This window comes from Mustela erminea, chromosome 11, assembly GCF_009829155.1.
Source record: "Mustela erminea isolate mMusErm1 chromosome 11, mMusErm1.Pri, whole genome shotgun sequence".
In the NCBI taxonomy this organism is placed as follows: Eukaryota; Metazoa; Chordata; class Mammalia; order Carnivora; family Mustelidae; genus Mustela; species Mustela erminea.
In genome coordinates, this window is record NC_045624.1 from 70,122,511 (window position 1) to 70,142,385 (window position 19,875).

General features: G+C 34.4%; 1 protein-coding gene across 1 annotated transcript in view; it reads left to right on the top strand.

Moving 5' to 3' along the window:
• CALCR (calcitonin receptor) overlaps positions 1-19,875 on the top strand; it is a 150,862-nt gene that overhangs the window by 43,267 nt on the left and 87,720 nt on the right. The gene's annotated exons all lie outside the window — the stretch shown is intronic.

Genomic DNA, 19,875 nt, shown 5'->3' on the forward strand with positions numbered 1-19,875 from the left:
AAAAATCAAATAAGAAGCTAATTACATAGACTAACCTTAAACTTGTAGTAGGGAAAAAAATGGAGTGACATTGAAAAGCTATGGGATTCTACAAAGTTTAAGAAAAGGATGAAATGGATAGTTGTATCTATAAGTTTTCATTTCATTTATCTATAAGTTGTATCTATAAGTTTTAGAATGTTTGAAGTATAATTTCATTTAATTGTATTAATACCAAAGAGAAAGGTTGAAAAGTGGAAAAAGTGTGTGATGTAGAACAAGACTAAGAAAACCCTGCTTACCAGGTGATACACAAACGCCCAGGACCTTGTCCACTGAGCAGAGTAAAATGGCAATAATAACCTGTTCTAAAACTTGAACTCTACTCTGACTTCTACCACCAGCTTTTGTTTTAATTTTTCTAATACACCATGGTTCCATGGAGGAGCCTCACGAGCACTTTCTCCCTCAAAGAGCTGAATCTCCCTAAAGCACTAGCCATATTAGAAAATGGTCATTCAGAGAATCATACTTTAGCCTAAAATCTGGACCAGAGTTTAAGAGAAGAAAAATCTTCTTATTCCTTCACTAAACTTTACATTACTTATGGCTTAATAAATGTTTTACAAATGCTTATTTGAAATGAAGAAAATGGTTTCATAACTTTTCCTTAGTATCAGTGTATTTCTTTAGTTTATTTTCAAAAAACCTCAAACTTGCAAAAAAGACACAAGAATAATATAAGGAACTCCTATATATCCTTCATGCCAATTTACCAACTCATTTTATCATTTTTTATAATTATTTTGGGGCCATTTATGAGTAAACTGAAAACACTGCACTCCTTTACCCTTAAATACCTCAGGGTGCATTTTCTAAAAATAAGTACATCCTCTTACATAGCCACACATCATTTAGCAGTGGTATTTATTTAACAATATGACTATTTAACAATACTATTTCTTTAATCCAGGGTCCGTATTTAAATTCCTCACTAATTCCTTATAACAAAAATGACCCAAAAGAAACTTTCTGAAAATATACAAGAATATAAAGAAGTCATTAAACATGTTTTTAAAAAAAAAAAAAACAAAAACAAAAAAACTGCTTTACCCTTGGGTGGGGGGAAATGGTGCTCTTTACAATTCTCTATGATTTTTTAGAGACTTTCAGGTTTGTTTGGTTTTTTTTTATATAATGTAATAAGAGCTCAGAAGTTTTCTCTAAGATCTCTAGCTTTTCTTTCCAAAACCAGTTAAACAGGAACCATTAACCTTTCTTAAACAGAAGTGCGTGGCACATAAGATAGATCTCTTTACACTGATCAATAGAGCAGGAACAAAATTAATGCCCAGGACTGGTCACAAAGTGTGCCACTCACTTCCATGAAATAGCATGTGTCTGTCTAGGGGCAAAAAGCATTTAACGTAGAAAACAGCTATCAGGATTTATTTCGCACTTTTAAAATGCTCTTATACTTCTTCCATGCCCTCACCACTTAAAATCGATGACTAGATGTAAGAAAGAACTTCTGGACAGCCTCGCCAATTAACTTACTCCTTCTTAGACAGAATAGCAAAATACTAACCTGAAGGAATTTTCCATCTTGGTGCATGCACATAAACATATATGATATTAAACAAGGAGGTAAAATCATGCAACTCAACAAAGGTTAAGAAAATTGAGATTTGGGATGCCTGGGTGGCTCAGTGGGTTAAGGCCTCTGCCTTTGGCTCAGGTCATGATCCTGGGGTCCTGGGATCGAGCCGCGCTTTGTGCTCTCTGCTCCGCGGGGAGCCTGCTTCCACCCCTCTCTCTCTCTGCCTGCCTCTCTGCCTACTTGTGATCTCTGTCTGTCAAATAAATAAAATCTTTAAAAATAAATAAATAAAATAAAATTTAAAAAAAGAAGATTGAGATTTGAGAAGATGCAAATAACAAGTGCAAAGGTTTTTTAAAAATTGAAAAATCTGTTTCTCACCAGAGAACTTTAGATGTCATGGCATTAGTTAACAGAGTTCAGTCTGCTTTAGTATTCCAAAAGTCCTACACTGTGGCTCAGTCTGCATCCAACTTCATAATTAGGTCAGAAAAATGATCACACTGCCTCTTAGGCCAAGAGCAAGTGCTTAAAGAGTATTTACAGCCCTGAATAGATCAGCCAAGGTTATTTACTTCGGGGTTTCAATAGGAAATCTTTCAATTTTCAAATTCTTTGGCAATGTTCTCTATATCTCAAGTGAAAACTACTGAGCCAAGGACAGACAGTGTTTGGTCTCTGTGAGAACATTAATTCATTCATTCACTCATTCAAAAGCTGTAAACTTGAGCTTATTGATGGAAGCAGCAGCAAGATAATTATCTTTATCTGTATACTAGTTTTCAATTTAAAAAAGACTTTAGCATACATCATGTCAAGTAATCCTCATACTTAACTCCTGTAAGACAGAGGTTCTCAATGTCTCCATTTTACAAGTGCTTACAAGAATAAAATGTTAAACAAGACAGCCCTGTGTACTCAAGGAAGTTAAGGTTGCATGGTAAAATACCCAGCTAGGTGGAATTTTTGTTAAATATGAAGAATAAAATTTGTATTTCAGCTTGTTTGGTATGAATTATCTAGTATATTTTAGTTATACAATTGCCAGGGTCTCAGATAAGCCATATATTATGATTGGAAGAAAGGCTGATCAACTTGGAAAAATAGAGCAAAAGTATAGAGTTAAAAAATTATAAGTCAGCCAGATTCAATGACAGTGAAATTTATACTTTTTTTTTCATATATTCACATGAATAATTACAGGAGAATTATTGTGAATAGCCATAAAATAACTATAAATAATGTCGAGAGGCAATTTACTGAATTAAGATTAGCATTATAACCCTATCATTGACTAAGTTAGCGATGTTGGGCAAATTTTTAATTCTCTGAATCTGTTTTCTCATCTGTTAAGATAAGGATAGTAATCAGTCTCCTTTGGTTTTTATATAGACTGACCCTTGCATAAAATACCTAATATAACTCAGTGAATGTTATCTCTTTTGTATGAGTATATAATTAGTTCTATATGGGATTATTTATGTATTTCTAAATACTGTATGCTCTTTGGACTTGTGTAAAGGTGAATATTTCTTGTAGTATCTGTGTTTTTCTTCACTAAAGCCTTCTGATATAATTTTACTGAAAAATGGGGAAGAAAAAATGTAATGAAACTTGTTTCACAAAAATATTATCCTCAGTTCTGCAATCACTGTTACATGTGAGTTTAGTAATCCCTCATTATCACTCAAAGAAATGCAAATTCTTCGTAAGAATGGTTTCTTTTTATACCATACTTTGTAAAACTTCTGAATTTTATTTGAAGGGGTGCTAACATGGGTAGAAACAGAAGTAATGCCTACCTACATTTGCATCTTTATTCAAAGGAAAAGAGATCGTATTGTAAGAGGCAGCATAGTGTAGTGGGAAGTAAATGGGCTTTGGAGGCATATTCCTCTAATTTACAAATCCCAAAGCCTCCATTTGCTCCCTGTACAGTTTGGACCATGCTTTTTACACTTGCTCAGCTTGACGTTCAACCATTTCAACAGAAACTACTAATTCATACTTTTTAGGGCTGTGGAAAATATTACTGGTAATATGGAATACTTGCCAAACATGTGATAGGTGTATAGTAAAATCATGTTTCTTGGTTTTATTTTTAGCTATTTTGATACAAAGCTTTCTGACATGGACAAAATGCTCATAGTTAGCCTTCTCTTTTATAGCATTCTTTTAAAAGCTCCATCTTCAAAATCATCCCTCTGTTAGATAAAGGGATCTTTTGTTAGCTAGTGGTGCTTGGTTTGTTTTCCACTTTGAAATATGGGATAGAGAGGGGTCTCCAGGATGGTAAGAGTATGCCAACTGCTAAATAAACATCGGAAAGGTCAGAACAGACTGACCTTGAGCAATGACCCCCCAAATTTATTTCTCAAAGAAATAACATAGCAAAAAAAAAAAAAAGAAAGGAAGGAAAGAAAAGAAAAAGTACTTTCTGACTTTACTGGGCAAGGGGGGAAAAGACTCATAAAATGTTAATAGCTTATCTCTGTACATTTTAGATCTACTTAGCTACTAAACCTGTGAGCAAAGGATTCATGTTTCCATTCTTCTTCAATCAGGGTGCATCCACAGTAAAAGGATGAAATGAGTGGTTTTTTATTACAGCGTGTCCCCCCACCTCACTTCCCAGTCCATGTCTCCTCATCCAACAGTGCCAAGTCTTTTTTGTCTTTTCTTCAATATCCTCCCCCATTGAGACCTCCCCTTTCATTGCCACATAAAAAAACAAAAAAAACAAAAAACACAAAAACCAATAGCAGCTTAGTGCTTTATCCCTCCTTGGTCTTTGCATTTCAGCAGAGGTCAAAGGCTAAGATTTCAATTGAAAACATGAAGCATAATTTGTTTTTTAAAAAAAAAAATGTCAGGCTTTTGGAGGAAAGATTGCCAGATTAGGAAGATGATTAGAACTTTTTGCAAAAATAAAGTCATATTGGATAATTGGTGCTGAGCCGTGTCTTGGGTATTTTGGTTAATTCAAGGAAAAATGAAAGTGTCTGTCAAATACAGTTATGGCTTATTCAAAATGAAAATCATGGGAAAAAATATTCTTCGATTTAGATTATCTATTTTATTGAATAAAACAGGAATAACAATGAGAAAATGAGCCACTTTTATCCTCTAAAATGGTAGTTCCTGGGTGACTTTTAAAGACATAACATCTTTAATCCCTCAGACTTCCTAAGATGTGTTTCTAGGTATTGTTCCACTTCATACTTGTCCTGGGAGGTAAGCGCAGTTATCATCCCTTTCCTCAGAAAAGGAAAGTAGTTAAGCTTGACTAGGTAGTTATCAGCAGCACTGAGGCTAGAATTAATTCATCCTGTTCTGTGGTCTGTTTACTGACTGCCTGGTGTGAGCCAGGTCACCTATCCTGTGCCACTGGGCTTTCCTCATTTTTAGTGTAGTCTTTCCTCTCTGCTTGGCCTTGATGTGGAAAGACAAAAGGGGTTGTGCAACCCTTTAATGCATGAATGCCGGGAGTTAACCAAGGAGGGAGACAAAGAGGGCTTTGGTTCCTCCAATTTGCATTTTACCACAAAGTTCAGAAGCCCCCTAGAGCCACCCCTCACCCGTCTATAGGGTGGTCTCCCCTGGGCTATGTTCCCTGGGTTGGATTGCATGTGCCTAAAACAAACAAATCTGAGCTCTTCTCTTTGATACGGAACTGTAGATCCTTTGGACGTTTTTATTCCATATTCTCTCTCTGAGCAGAAAGGGACTATTTGAAATTGGCAAAACTAACTAAAGGAGTTGATAGTTAACCAACTGGATCATATGATCACGCTCTTCCTAAATATAAGGCCAGCTCTAGTTTTAACCATGATCCAAACAAGTCTTGGTTCTCTACGGCTCTTGTGTATACCAGAATCCTATAAAGGAAAGCCAGAGCGCCACTTTTCCCGACTGGTTTGGCAGTATGTTGATCTTTTGTAAAGCATACCAGCCAGATAAACTGATCTCCGACCTAGTTTGCCAAGCATTTCTGCATTTACCAGAAAATGGGAAATTATCTTTCACACCAATGACATTGAATACTCACATCTTTCCTGAGATTTTTCTGCTTTGGACATGAGCAATCATGGCTCTATGATGTAGGTGTTTATGAAATCCCTGCAAAAATCCGTTGGGTTTTTTGGCAAAGGAGCACCTCTGCCGTTTGTTTTTATTCTAAAGAATTGCATCCATAGGCCGCAATCTGTCTACCGTTCCAAAACCTAGCCAGATGGACTGTTAGCGGGTCTGTTCTAATTTGGAAACCATTCCAGCTCTGAAATAAAGTGCCTTAATAATTTTGTTCCGTGTGTATCAGCCATTGACTGAGGTTTTGGCCCACCACAAAGAGCAATTATGCAGCTTTCTCATTACTATCATTATCCATCTGTAAAGCGTCCTGTCAATAAACCACATTTTCTGCTGGCTTGGGGTCTTTTTTAACCTCCTGAATATTATTCTATTCTGCCTAAGGTGAAAGGCGATGCAGCAGACAGCAACACGTGCAACAGAAGGGCTTCTAGAGATAGACTAGTGACCGGTGGATAGTGGAGTGGACTGAAAGACTGACGAGAGTTTTCTTCCTGTCTTTAGCATCACACCCTTGGAGCTATACCTTTCCAACAGCAGACATAATCTCTTCAGGGCTTGTAGGTATAGCTATTTATTATAGAGCCTGCACTTGCCTTTGGATAGACTTAATCATGCAGTATCTTTCCCAAAACTGAGAAAGAGAGAAGTTCTGAAGTAGTGAGAATATTGATTACTTGACTACTATTGTCTTTTGTTCATATCACACAGTTACGATCATGATTTCTGCATGGCTATTTGTAGACAGTATTGGAGAGTACTCAGTAGTGACTAGAACAGTAAGACTCAGACTCTTCTTACAGTTTATATATATAAGTAGTTTTTTAAAATCTCAGAAAGAGTGCTCTTTTTTTTAAAGATTTTATTTATTTATTTGACAGAAATCACAAGTAAGCGGAGAGGCAGGCAAAGAGAGAAAGAGGAGGAAGGAGGCTACCCACTGAGCAGAGAGCCCGATGCAGGACTCGATCCCAGAACCCTGAGATCATGACCTGAGCTGAAGGCAGAGGCTCAACCCACTGAGCCATCCAGACGCCCACGAGTGCTCTTTTTAATTTGGAGTGAATATTAACAGCATTATGAGTTTTGTTGATTTATTTATTTGGTATATTAAATATTCTTCAGCTGCAATTTAAAGACAACTTCTGTGACAATTTGTTGATGATGATTTCAACATATTAAAATTTTAGCTACATACTGAATTTTGATTAATACTTTGGCCACCATATTATTGGGGTTGTTTCAATTATCCTAAAACTAGAAGAGTCCTTTTTTGTTTGTTCTTAAGCTTCTAATAGTGGTGGCTTTCACTGTTGGCACTGTTGACCTGGAAACCAATACAAAGATGAACAGAATAAAAGAAATAAGGACTAAAAGAATGTAAATATAATTGTATGGCCACATCCATTCATACTGCCATGAAGTTCTGGAATTGCTTTGAAGAATATGTAAAAATTAACTCAAGGAAAAGAAATACTTTTTCGTAATTGGCTCACGAGATTGAAAATTGGCTAATTTTTCCATCTTCCAAAATGTTTTTTAATTTTCACCTCTATTTTGTGATATGTAAAGGCAATGTATGATTGAAGGAAATATTCCTGAAGTCATATGACATGCTAGAGGGACACGTGGAACACCAAAGGTGATAATTTAGCATCTCAGGCCCCTGCCAACGTGCAGACTTGAACAGCAACTCAGTCTAGGTTCCCACACTCACTGACTTCCATCCCCGTTGCCTAAGCCAATTGTTCACAAAGTGAAGTCACTTTACCATCCTCATAGTCCTCAATTATTAATTCAAATCCATTAATTCTATTGAATTCAAAATGAAGAAATTAAAATAAGAATTAAACATCCTGTTCATGACCAATGTTTTATAACTTAAATATAATATAAATTGTAATAATACTTTAATTTTTACATTCTACTGTGTTCTCTCTGGAGAGCCCTTTTTCCGGGCACCTCCAACCAGCTGACAACAGGGGTTCTCAAATTTTCGCTTGCATGGGAATCATCTGCAGGGTTTGTAAAAGCCTGATTGCTGGGCATCCTCACCAGTTTCTGGCTCAAGAGGCCTGGGGTGGGGCCAACGAATTTGCATTTCTAACCAGCTCCCAAGTGATGCAGATAATGCTGATCCAGGGACTACACTTGGAGAACCACTGGCTTAAAGGACCCTCCATCCTGCCAGGATGGCATTTTCCATCAATCAGCCATTTTGAAAGCTTGCAAATGAATAAAGACTTATGTTCCTCTGCATTATTGAGATATAATTGACATACAACATTACATAAGTTTAAGGTGTACAAGGTGTCACTTATTATAAGCAGCGAATTTATATAAGAATCTAGAAAGTTAGAATACTGATAAGAGACGCTCTGAACAACATCTAATACTTTGAATGTTTCTGGAGATTTAGAGTTTCTTTTCATGGATGGTGCTACTCTCCTCAATCAAAGAAGTTAACCACTAAACACCTGTGTGACTAATTGCCATCTGTGCTCTCTGGAACCTTGCTAATAGAAGAACATGTCAGAGATCTTTAATGAATTTTAAAATGCACCACTGGTGGATGATCTTAAGCACTTCTTATGTAAGGGAAATTATGGACCTCCTGTCTAATATATTGCACAAATCCAAATAAATGAAATTGAGCCAACTCTTTTGTATGATGCGGCATTAATTAAGAGGTGGGAATAAAGTCTATAGTCATGCAATCTACACAGTTTCTAGAATGAAAAAACTGGCCTACCTGCTGAGACCCCAGTTCAGTCTAGCACTTAAGGACTAGGGACTATTCTCCACTGGCAGGAGAGCAATGGAATTGGACAGTGAAAATGGAATTGGACAAACTGAAACTAAGCAAAATGGAATTGGACAAACTGAAACTCAGCAAAAATCTGAATATTTTGATTTATAAATTTACTACCTCTGTCTGCCACGGACTTCCTAATGAGGATCACCTAACCTCTCAAACACTGTATTTCCCCAATTACATAGGAGGAACAATTACATAGTTTTGTGAGAACATTTTTAATAGAAAAGAGCTCCTTTCAGAACTTAACTTTCTAGAATAATGGTCAAAGCACTTATTACTGTATCTTTGCTCAATTTGATAAACCAGTTTTCTTGAGAGTTCATGCTGTAAAACATGAGTACTGATAGAAGTAAAAAAAAAAAAAAAAGAACTCTGTTTCACATGTACAAATAGTGATGTCCGTGAGGCTTTTGTTATTTTAAGGAGAGTACAAATTGAACCATTAATCTAACCATAGAAGAAAATTTTGCCTTCACATGCATTACTTTTACTGTACTATCTTTCCAATGACCACTCTAAGTATTTTTAGAGTGGTAATTACTGACCTTGCCCAAAGCTTTTTCATTCATCCATTCATTCATTGAATAAATACTTAGTGTTCTAGCTGAACTGTGGTTGAAACTGTCCCATGACCCTACATTTTAATCACAGTTGTAAGTCCCAGATACAAGATATTCAAACATGGAATTAAAAAGGAATAAGGAAGACAAATGAAAGGATTTCTGTTACTTATGGGATGACTTAAAATAAGTGAAAAAATCAGATCAAATATGCAGTTTTATGGTTCTTCAAATTGTTTCTTTACTTTGAAACTATGTGAAATACATACTTCTATCTTTATCATGTAGCTGCTTGTCAAATTTCATTCACTTCATAGAGTTATCCACGCATGCAATGCATGCAACAGGCATTGAAATAAACTAATTTGCCTATGATCATATTTCAGGCCAGTGCCTACAGCTATAGAACACAGCATCCCTCCCAGAGAAGTTGAAGATCATCATTTCCCACAAAAATAAAGCCAAACATTCCTCTTTCACAAAATCTCCAATAAAGTTGGTTAAATACTCTCTCTCTCTCTCTCTCTCTCTCTCTATATATATATATATATATATATATATATTTATATTTATATTTATATTTCAGGCTAAGTTAGTAACATAAGTGAGGGTAAATCAGAAGTTTTACTCAGGGGCACCAGGGTGGCTCAGTGGGTTAAGCCTCTGCCTTCGGCTCAGATCATGATCGCAGGGTCCTGGGATTCAGCCCCGCATCGGGCTCTCTGCTCTGTGGGGAGCCTGCTTCCCCCTCTCTCTCTGCCTACTGCTCGGCCTACTTGTGATCTCTCTCTCTCTCTCTGTCAAATGAATAAATAAAATATTTGAAAAAAAAAAGAAGCTTTATTCAGGGACAAGTACTTTAAGGTAAAATAGGTATTATGAAACTTTGACTAGAACGTTTCAGCATGGCTTTTTGTTAGGGTTTAATTTGTTCTTTAAAGGCCAAATATGAGTAAGATATATTCTAATTTTTTCCCATTGAAGTCTTTTCAAATAATTTTTTCAAATAAAATGGTTTTGATGTATTTAAATGAACAATACTCTTTTAGAAGTTATTTATATTACACCATAAAATTTAAAATTTCACAGCAACTTCCCAAACATTATTGAGGGTATACTTTGGACCAAACAATGTACAAGGTGCTGGTAATGTAGAAATGAGTGCAGAAGTGTGCCTGAAAGTGTTCAGACTAACTGATAATCTTTGTTAGTAAGCTACAGAATCTATTTGAACATAGACTTAATTTTTGGACTAATCACACGGGTGTCAGGGCACTTATTAAGTAGTTGCAGACATTTTGAACAAAAAAAGACCAATATTTCAGGGCAGTAGCTAGCAGTATCTTATACTCTGGAACCTCAAATAAGCCAGTAGACCACTATGCTTTTTGAGTAAGCTTACTAAGTTAAACTGAAAATGGTCACCTTGAGGAAATGAACAACAAAAACCCCATATCTGTCATTAAACCTGTGCAGGTCTGTTTCCTGCAAAGATATATCACCTTCAGTCGTTTTGACCCCAACATAGTATTTCCGTCCCCACTAGAGCAAACCTGCATGAAATACAGAATTCTGCCCCGGTGAAATAGGCTTCTGTTTGGTGAAGTGCTTCTGTTGTTTATGTCTATCTTTTATAATGGCTGCGGGCTTTGTTTTGTTTCAGAAGCCTATAAACAGAGTTAACCCTCGACGTTGTTTTGAAGTGGGTATACTTTGTTTTGGATGCTTTTTTCCAAGAGTCAGTCATTTTTCTGAAGATGTCTACCTACTTCAGTTGTTTGTCATCTTTAATCAGAGGATCTAAAAAATTTTATTTTGGTAAAAAATTTATTACTAGAAAATCACAGTACTAAATAAGTATAAAATAAATTTAAGTAATTAAATTTTCGAGTGTTACTTTTGTAAATTTATAGCATTTATGGTTCAGAAGTGATTAAAATTTAAAACTATATGAATATTTTTGGGACACCCTTTAAATAGATGAATAATATTTAGATATAAAATTTAAATATAAATGCATGCTTTTTAATGAATAGTACATAATATAAATTAACTTTTAAAAGTTATATGTAAATTTGTGTAAATTTATAAGTTGATATAAATATGTATTTATTTGAATTTGTATAAATGTAGATTTGTATGAAGTCATTTTACTGTCTATAAATATGTGAATCTGAAATACATATCAGTATTTTTTATTTATATATATACTTAAAATTCACTCTTTTGCCAAGCCATCTATTTGACAGAGAATGAGGAATATACATTATTGAGTGAATTTGAAGTTCAGCTAAAAGTTTTAAAGCTACTTTTATATATGATCACTCTTTATAAATAAAAATTCATTCCATAATACAAATCTAAATTTGGGGAGAAAAGCAGTTATGAAGAATAGATTTTTTTTTCTCAGAACTATTTTATTTTGACTCATAGTTTTATGTTATTGGAGTAATTTAGTTCACCTTATATCAAAAGAATAGCTAACCTATTGTCATGTATTCTGGGAATGAAAGACCCAAAGCTAGAATTTTGGTATCTTACGTCTGCTCGTAAATTTACACTGTCAAACATAGATTCTCTCTCTACTCTTTAGAAAAAATTTTTATTTAAGTCATAAGGAGCTATGCTGTTGAATAAACTTCTAATACTTACATAGTTATAAGAACTAACATCTTGTACTCTCTCTATATTGACAAATAACATGGAGTCATTTTGCTTCTTTTTGCAATAATATAAACTGTATGATCTGCCTAATTGAAATAATATTTCTTAAGTTATCATCTTACATTATTTTATAGTCTCTCCATATCCTGAAAGTCTTTATGACCCTACTGCAATAGAACCCCTATACAAATCTAAGCAATTCAAAATATTCATTATAAATTGCAAGCTAATTTTTTCTTTGTCTTGTCTCTGAATCAGTATCAGTAATACTTTATTTTTCCCCCTTCTTTACACTGTTCTGTATTGACCACTTATCTCCAAAGGATAATAACAGTATGATGAATTGATACAAACAAAAGAATAAATGCCAAAAGAGGTGTTGTCTCCACCATTCCCTGCTATTGTACATCAGGGTCATCTTGGGGAAAATTGCTTTGTAAACTCAGGGTCTAAGTTTTCTCACCTGAACAAACAAAAAACAATCCAATTCACACAGATAGGTGCTAAAGCCTCAGTCTGTGTTTCACTGCCCATGAATCCTTTTGGAATAGTGGTTTCTAATCTTTATATCGGCTCCTCATCAAATTAGTTCATTGACAAATGTCCATTGATTCCAATCACATTTCGTCTATCCTTGTTCATTTCCTATGACTAGAAGTGACAATGAAAGCAAAAATGTGAATTCCAAGTTTGCTAACTTGTTCCACTGAGATTGAACGCTGATTTTTCCTACACATGATAATTCTTTTCCAAAGAGCATTCACGTTTAGATTAACTTAATATGAAACAAGTCTCTAAACACATAAAGAACATTACCCAAAAGAAATATTGAAACTGCTACTGAAATATTCCATAGTCAAAGAAATAATCTGATAGGAAGTTAATACACCTACTGTAATGCATGTAAAGTGTTTAAGAACACTTGTAATAAAGCTGTTTCTGAGAAAGCTAAAAAGTGAAGGAGGAAGGAAGATAACCTAAGGATCGACACTGATTAACTGTTGTCAATCTAATTCCTAACTGGCCTAAATTCCTAAACTTTCAAATTGACAGACCTACTGACTTAAATCCCTATGGCAAAATCTCCAGCCTTGATATCAATGAGTATAGTGTGGTCCTGATACTGGAAGGGATAGATTGCCATGTGGCAAGGCAGACACAACTTGAGTTCCTGGCTCCTGGTTTCCTTTGTTTTGTGTCTAGCATATACACTATTATCTGCTCTATATCGTCTGCTGCTCTCAACCTTAATTTGAAAAGCTCTCTACCTTTGATGGGATAGTTATTTCTTTCCTTTTCTTCTTTTTAAGATTTTATTTATTTATTTGACAGAGAGAGACACAGCAAGAGAGGGAACATGAGCAGGGGGAGTGTGAGAGGGAGAAGCAGGCTTCCCGCTGAGCTGGGAGCCCTATGTGTAGGACTCTATCCCAGGACCCAAGACCATGACCTGAGCTGAAGGCAGACGCTTAAGGACTGAGCCACCCGGGTGCCCCAGTTATTTCATGTTATTAGTGTGAACATAGTTCTGAGAAATCCAACCAGGTACCTTCTGAGATAGCTTACATATCTCTAATAGCCTACCAACTTCTGTTATACTAAATCCAGATTCTGTAAGAAATGCAAATAATTGGAGAAAGGTACAGCAGAGAGTCAGTGTTAAAGGTCATGTTTTTGAATATTTTTTGAATTGGTCAAATTGGGAAGATAGGAAAGTATAGAATGGGAAAGACAGGAATATTTAAGTGATTTCTAAAAGAGCAATATGTAAAAAATATGTAAAAAGAAGAAGAAGATTATAATTTTCTATTTAATTGAAGCCAGGAAAGGAAAAAATTCAACCTCAAGATCTGAGGTTACTATTTGACCATGTAACTTGCCCACTAATGATCATTATAATTGACGTTTATGAAGCACTTTTTATGTGTTCAGGCACTTCTCTAAGTACATCACAAGCATTAGTTACTTTAATTCTTCAAACGTATAAGGTGAATGTTTATATTAGCCTTTTATTTTTAAAGATGAAGAGCCTATGCTTGCAGAGGTCATATGACTTGACCTAAAAATTTCAGTTTTATAGTAAAAACCAATAGGGACACAAAATTCACTTTCTTTAAAAGATACTTTATTATGAGTACCTTTGGAATTCGTTTTCTGAAAAAGTTAATAGTCTCATTATCTACTTAGGGACAAAGAACTAAAGATACAGCTATCTGTAAAAATTATACACACTCTCTGACAGACATACATTAGTTTCACTTTTATTTATTTTGGTTTTTTTTATAATTTCACTTTTATTTATTTTGTTTTTATTTATTTTGATAATTCTTTGAAGTCAATTGCATATATGAGTTCCTTGGCAAAGGAGAACACAATCAGTAAGTTTTGGGAACAACTTGAAATTAAATTTGCTTACTTAGTACTAGAAGGCATTTTTTTTTCCTTAAGCAGAAATAAACTTAATAAATAAAACATATGAGATATAAGATTATAATTTGATTATAACTTAGAAGAGAAAATTATAAATATGTGTACAAAAATACATTGGAAAAAATAGACTGAAATATTGGAGGTAGTTGTGTTGGGGTGGTGGGACTCTAGCCAATTTTCTTCATTCTACATATTTTTTCCATTTTATTTAATGAGTGGTTGTTACCTCTATGATGAAAAATATTTAAGTATGGAAATAGGAAATGTAATTACAGAATGCTATAATCAGAGAGTCTTAGAGTTATAAATATATTATCTAAAATAAATTTCTATAAAGTATGGGCATCCATTATAGAAATTTCTAGGCATTATTATGCATATTTGTTAGATTTGAGAACTTAGAAACAAACGACTTCAAAGGGAAATCTACCTCATTATCAAAATATTAGATATTGGAACTTGATATTGGATTTTTAATATCTACTTATTGAAAACTTTTTTATGTTGACCTAAGTTTTATCTCACTGTTATGGTTTAGACTTAAAAATAAAGGAACAATCTCTAGGTTTAAAAAACCAATCAAGGGGAATGTTTTGCATTGAGTTTGGAAGTGTTGCTTTGTTCAAGGCACTCTGCTAAGCACAAGACCAATAAAATATAGTCCCACTCTCTTAAGAGTTACTGATATAGTTGAAGACATGAGACACATACCCAAATAAAAGCCGAAAAAAATTGAAGACCTAAAAGTGATAGACTTGATTCATTGGTTCATTCAGCACACATTATCGAATACCTAGTAGATGACAGGAACACAGTGGTCGACAGAAAGCAGTCCCTGCTATAGATAACGTCATAGTCAAGTTAGAGCAGCTAGTAGGAAACCTAGTGATTATGGTACAAATACACTCATTTATCCATCCTTTTATCTCTAGTTCATTTTTAAAGCTTTCACTAAGCACCCTTTGTGTAGCTACCAAGAACACCACCAAAAAGAAAAGTGAGGGCTGTAGAAGCTTGTCAAAATTAAGTCTTTATGGAGAGGAATTTACCATGTAGAATGAAGTAGGCAACTGTTTGTATTTGAAACTATTGGAGAAAAAAAACTCAAAATAATTTTTCTAGGTTTTAAGTGATAAGAAAGGAGATAAATGAAGAATGTGCTGAAGCCAGGGACACATTCATGGATGAAGTATTCTCTAGTGTTCATTTGAAGGGGTTAACTTTTAAATTCCTCTATTCTATTACATTTCAAGGAGCTCACTATTATGAAGCAACATTTTTAGTAATGCTACTTTAAAACATTAACATTAATAATGTAATGGCTAAGTCACCTCAATTTTCTTAGCCTATTTTACACAAACGAACAAAACAGGAATAAGCTAATTAAAAATAAGTTGATGATGCTCTATCCTTTGTTATTTACCTCCAGACGGTTTTCAGGTGGCATAATATCTTTCTTTTTTAAATTAATTAATGATTTATTTTTTGTGAGAAAGAATATATAAGGGGGGAAAGTCTAATTCTAGAATCATTGCCTTATAAATAATTTATTTTAAAATTATTATTTTGATGGTAGATAATCAATTTTTATTTAGGCTAATAATATTAAAGCAATCAAGTAATTATGACAATATAAAGAATTCTAGATAAAATGACAACCAAATTTATAAAAATTAAATTCATAGAACAGATAAAGCAGAGGAAAAGATCGGTATGTTATGAGGGAAGACTAGAAGTCTTTAAAGTCTACAGGAAAGGTCTTCATATAAGACTCTAAGTCCCCTAGAAGATTATGAATAGCAGTTAATGAACGTAACTCACATTCATTTAGCATGGTTTAAGTTTGTTATTATAAAATAAACTTGGTCACTAAAAAGTACATGATGGGGTTTGTGCCTGGGTGGCTCAGTCAGTTAAGCCATGCCTTTGGCTCAGGTCATGATCCCAGTGCCCTGGGATCAAGCCCCACATCAGGCTCCTTGCTGAGCGGGAGCCTGCTTCTCCCCTGCCTGTAATTCCCCTGCTTGTTTTTGCTCTCTCCCTCTCTCTCTCTCTCTGTCAAATAAATAAATAAAATCTTTTTTTAAAAAGTAAATGATGTAGAAGATTTACATAAAAATGGAAGTTTTTTCTCTCAATTCTACAACTCAACTGCCCAGAAGAATCTACTGTAAACAATTTTTTTTTTAAGATTTTATTTATTATTTGACAGAGAGAGGCACAGTGAGTGAGGGAACACAATGGGAGTGGGAGAGGGAGAAGCACACCTCCCCACTGAGCAGGGAGCCTGATGTAGGGTTCGATTCCAGGACTCTGGGATCATGACCTAAGCCGAAGGCAGACAATGACTGAGCCACCCAGGCGTCCCTAATTTTTGTACCTTTCTGGATGCTTTTTTGGTAAATGCAAATATATGTTTATGTTAAACATAAATGAGATCAAATATAAAAAGTGTTATGTATTTTTAACTTAGTGAATCATGAAGATCTTTCCATATTATCCCATACAGATTGAGCTCCTTTTTAATAGTTAATGCTCCATTTCATTGATGAAAAATAACTATTCTAGACTGTTTCCAAATTTTGTCTGCTTTAAAAACTGCTGTAACCAAACATTCTTGATGGTCTGCACATGCTCATACTAGTTAACCCTACAGAAAAATTCTTGGAACTAGATGGGTTAAATTTTTATAGTTAATGCCCTTCAAGAAAATTGTACCCCTATACTCCCAACAACAAGGAAAAGTGCTGGATAATAAGACATTTTAGTCTTTGCTGAACTAACAGGTGGGAAAGTTCCTCACATTAATTTTCAGTTATTTAATTATGAATAGAGCTTAATAATAATAATTAATTATTAACAACATAAGTATTTCATTAATTATGAGTGGAGTTTTCCCATATTTGAATTGGTCATTTCTATTTTATTTTGTCTGTTTTTATTGAGTTTTTCATCTTACTGATTTTTGTTTTTGTTAAAGATTTTAGAGTATTTTCTGTCATATAAGTCATGAATATTTTCCCTAGTTCCTAGTTTGTGTTCTGCTTATTTATGTTTTGCTGTATGTATGTGGTGTTGTGAAGAAGTTTTAAATTCCTATCTTGTCTGAATTACCAATCTTGTTTTTTATGCCTCCTGAGTTTGACACGCCTGGTGGAGTTTTTTCTATTCCATGATTATAAAAACAATCATATGTTTGTTATTTTTAATGTTGTGTGTTTTTACATTTACTTATTTTATTTATCTAAAATACGATTAAGTAGGGAATGAAGAAGAACCCAGTTTTTCCCCAAATGGCTTTTCAGTTGTTCTAGCACCATTTATTAAGTAATCCGTCTTTTCCCTACTGACATCAGATGCCACCCTTACCCTATAATAAATTCCCACGTGGAGTTGGACTTATTTCTGGATTTTCTATATAGTTGTACTGAAATAATCCCTTTTAAAGTTCTCCTTCAGTCAGTATTTTACTCAACAAGATTTCCTATCTTGGATAGAAAATATATCTTCATTATAGCTATAAGATAGAAAGTAATCCTAAGGGGTTTAGGAGTCAGGCTGCCTTCACAGTAACTATGTACAGAGAAGTGTGGTGTGTGTGTGTGTGTGTGTGTGTGTATTTAATATCTCAAATCCTTAAAGTTTTAGTAGCTTGAATATGAGAATAATTTAAAGTTGTCTTTTCTCTCTATATAGTTCCATCTGCTCTTAGTTCTTTGTCTTGTAAAAGAGGGCATTGTTATGGATTGTTATGAATTACTATGCTATATTTAAAAAGTGTTTTTGAAAAATAGAAATAGTAATAATTTATGTGCACTAATCAATCATAGTTTATCCTATATAATTTATTGTATATAATTATTTAATCTTCCCATGTGAAGAGGCATGATAATTATCAATGTCATCTAAATTCTATAGGATTGATATCTGTCTCAAAGATACAGGTCATTGATCCAGGACCATATGGCTAGCAAATAAAAAAAAAAAAGAGAGAGATCCCAAATCAAACCCAGATCTTTTCAGAATAATAATGCACAGGCTTTTCCAGTATTCCAAATTTCCTAAGTGTAAAAGCATTTTCAGAGTTTGGGCTATGTATGGTACTATGATAAGACTTTGGGTTATAGGAAAAACCTTCAGTTCTAGCTCCCTGTGTTAAGATGGAATGACTCGTGAAGCCCCTTATAGTTTAGGCAGAGGCAAAGCTGTGAATAATGGCTTATCTTGATACCCTATTGGCAACTTTGTAGTATCCTCTTCTCAAACACCGACGATTGCACGTTCTCCTGGTTCTAATGGGCAAAAACATCCCAGTGTCTTCCCAAGCCTGTCCTCCTTGGACTTACTCTCAGCTCTGATACATAACTCCTTTTTACTGTCAATGCTATGCTTTTAGAGCTCTGCATCTTAAAGTGGTCTCCGGAAACCCATGATTATTTGAGTGATACAACACAATACTCTTTTCAGGGCCATTTGTATTTTATGAAAGACTTTTAGTAACTGATTGTTATTTTTTGGTTATTTAGTTCCTTTTGGAAAATAGGTAGCATTATGGGAAACATCACCTATCATCCTCCAAAAAGAGATAAATAATCTTAATCTGTATACACACACACACACATATATATACAAACATATACATGTGATAGTGCAAAAGAAAATGGGCCATCTAATGGAAAGATCTAGGTTCTAGTCCTGTTTCTAGCACTTATAATTTGGGTAATAATGGCTATATCTAGCCTTTGTGTATGTGGTAAAATGTGAGCAAGTTCCATTTATCTAAGCCTCATTTCCTTATCTATATAATGAACATATTTCCATTTGTTCTCCCCATTAAGTGCTGTCATGAGGTACAGTTAAGATCATGGATATAGTAATCAATTGCAAAATATAATGTAGCATAAGATTCAAGATTCAGAGTGATTCACTCTTAGGAATGCTAATCTTCAGATGAATCCTGCCTGTACCTTTCTGATCTCTTCTGGCATGAGGGATCTACTCTTGGTATGTAAGAAGATTGGGAATGACACAAGCAAATGTGCTAATTATTCTGCAGAAACATTGGGACTTTAAAATAAAAATTTCATCCTACCATATAATAGTAAAGAAGTCTTCCATCTCCTCCCTTCCCCTAGGAGTTAACCAGTAGTTTATTCTCATTATGTCAAAGGTATGCATAATTCCCCTAAGATGGGTTCTCTTCATTGTGGCCACAACTGGAACATACTAATTTTTTTATTAGACCAGAATCACAACAGAAATAACCCAGTCAGCAGCCAGAGTGGAGCAGATTAGATCTATAGGATGTCAGTATCATTTTCCCTGTTTTCAAGGCAAATGAAATCTCTCATGACTTAGTTTCAATGACTAAGACAAGAAGTTGGCCTTGTGGGTAGAGGTCAAGTGCAATTTGATAAGGACCTTGGTCTCAAAATATATTAAAGATCAGAACATCATATAAATTTTAGGATGAAGTTTCCTGAGCTGTTACAAGAACCAGAGAATGTCAAGTTTCTAGGGACCTTAGATAGCAGCTAATAAAGCACTTTCATTTTATAGATGGGGAACTAGAGCCATTCATTGACTAGCCTGAGATGATATAGGTACAGTAAGTGGTAAAACCAGGACAAAAGTATGGATCAGTAATATCACTTAAATATTAATATTTGTAACTCTAATAGTTATTTACATTTTTAAAAGTTTCCTTCTAATTTTACTTATAAACACTACCTCAT